This window comes from Eptesicus fuscus, chromosome 11 (genome assembly GCF_027574615.1).
Source record: "Eptesicus fuscus isolate TK198812 chromosome 11, DD_ASM_mEF_20220401, whole genome shotgun sequence".
Lineage (NCBI taxonomy): Eukaryota > Metazoa > Chordata > Mammalia > Chiroptera > Vespertilionidae > Eptesicus > Eptesicus fuscus.
Genome location: NC_072483.1, coordinates 10,718,357 through 10,720,774, shown reverse-complemented (window position 1 = coordinate 10,720,774; position 2,418 = coordinate 10,718,357). Strand labels below are relative to the sequence as shown.

At 39.7% G+C, this 2,418-nt stretch overlaps 1 pseudogene; it reads right to left on the bottom strand.

Annotated features, from left to right (window-relative positions):
• Window positions 1–207: 207 nt before the first annotated feature.
• On the bottom strand, window positions 208–336 carry LOC129150825 (U1 spliceosomal RNA; annotated as a pseudogene).
• Window positions 337–2,418: the final 2,082 nt, after the last annotated feature.

The window sequence follows — 2,418 nt, the reverse complement described above, 5'->3', positions numbered from 1 at the left end:
ATTATATTTTCTAATCTTCCTATTATTTTTAGTTATTCTTTTATTTTGGCTATTTAATTTCTCAGAAGTATTTACTGTATACATTGTTGTAAAAACAAAAAAACCCTGGTTTCACCTTATGGATATAATGTCTCTTCAAGTCTTTGTTTCCTTGAATTCTTTCTATCTCTGATGGTGTATTTTTCTATTTTTCTCAAATATCTGTTCATTTTTAGCAGTCGAGTTTCCCACATTTGGGGAAATCGCAGGGGTCAGCACATCCGGAGTGCAATGGATAAGCCTTGCCCTGGGAAAACCACCTTCGTGATCATGGTATCTCCCCTGCCAGGTAAGTAATATCTGTTCATTTTTAATTGTCCATTAATTTTTAAGAATGAATACATCGAAATGCTGTTTTATAATTTGTTTGTCAATCTTTTCCCCTCAAACATTTGTTCACATTCAGCTGTCAACTCATTGTTAAGAAGGAGGAACAGAATCACTCTCAGTTTCAGTGTATCGGAGCAGGTCAGATCAATAGGCAAGTTGCTCGCAGGTTACCCCTCCTAAACAAGAAGGCCCTGCTTTGGGATGTCAATCCCAAAACCAACTGTCCTGGCCTTCCCAAGACAAAACAATTAAATTTCTTTAGATGAAAAACTTTTTTGGGGGCTGGGTTTAAGCCTGAAGTCCTGCTTGGAGATGCACTCCTTTCTCCACTGTCCTCCATCGTTACCCACTTCATGAGCATTAAGGCTGTGGACAACTGCACTCACATTCTACCATGACAATTTGTCTTCCTGAAATCTGTCAAAATTTCTCCCTCAAAGACAGCACCCCTCCTATTCTCTTTACTATTATTAAATTCATCATTAAAAAGTCCTTTATATCATATTGAAGGGATAGGGGGAGGGAGAAAAGAACACATTAGAAGGAATACATAGCAGATTAGGGGAAGCTGAAGATCAAATAAGTGACTTAGAAGACAGGGTTGAAAAAAATCACTCCATCAGAAAACCGAAAAGAAAAAAATTAAAAAACAGGAGGACAGCTTAAGGGAGATGTGGGACAATGTGAAACATAACAATATTCGAGTAGCAGGTGTGCCAGAAGAGGCAGAAAGGGAGAAAGGGATAGAGAATGTGTTTGAAGAAATGATGGCAGAAAACTTCCCTAACCTGGTAAAGGAAAAGGTTACACAAGTTCAAGAGGCAGAGATAGTCCCAAACAAGAAGAACCCAAACAGGCCCATGCCCAGATACATCATAATTAAAATGCCAAAAAAATAAAGACAAAGAGAGAATCTTAAAGGCAGCAAAAGAAAAGCAAACTGTTACCTACAAAGGAGTTCCCATAAGGCTGACACCTGATTTCTCATCAGAAACTCTGCAGGCCAGAAGGGAATGGCATTAAATACTCAAGGTAATGAAAAGCAAGGATCTGAAACTAAGATTACTATATCCAGAAAGGCTATCATTCAAATTGATGGTGAAATAAAGAGCTTCTTGGACAAAAAAAGGTTAAAGGAATACATCACCACCAAGCCAGCATTACAAGAAATGCTAAGCGACTGCTGTAATGAGAAGAAGAAATAGAGAGAAACTTAGGTATACAGAATTAAAATGGCAATAAATAAGTACCTATCTATATATATAAAAGGCTAAGTGACTGAACGACCAAACGACTGGTCGCTATGGCATGCACTGACCATCAGGGGGCAGACACTTCAACCTAGGACCTGCCCCCTTGTGGTCAGTGAGTTCCCACAGCCAACCTCCTCCCACAGCCGGCCAACCTTCTGCAGTCCCTCTGCCCGCCCGGCCAACCTCCCATGGCCCCTCTCCCTGGCCGGCCCCAATCAGCCCTGATCACCTACCAGACTGAGGCACCCCACCCATGCATGAATACATGCACCAGCTTCTAGTCAATAATAACCTTAAATGTAAATGGGTTAAATGCTCCAATCAAAAGACATAGTGTAGCTGAATGGATACAAAAACAGGACCCAACTATATGCTCAGAACAAAAGACACACACAGGATGAGAGTGAAGGGATGGAAAATTTTTTCCCATGCAAATGGAAAAGAAAAAAAAAGCTGGTGTAGCACTACTCATATCTGACAAAATAGACTTCAAAATGAAGGCCATTACAAGAGGCAACAAAGCTCACTACATAATATTCAAGGGATAGATCCAACAAGAGAATATAACCCTGGTAAACATATATACACCCAATATAGGAGAACCTAAATATATATAAAAAAACTTCTGGAGAACTTTAAGGGAGAGATCAATGACAATACAGTCATAGTAGGGGACTTTAACACCCTGCTGACTTCACTGGATAGATCTTCCAGACAAAAACGTAACAAGGAAACAGTGACTCTAAAGGACACACTGGATCAGATGGATTTAATTGACATTTATAGAACATTTCAC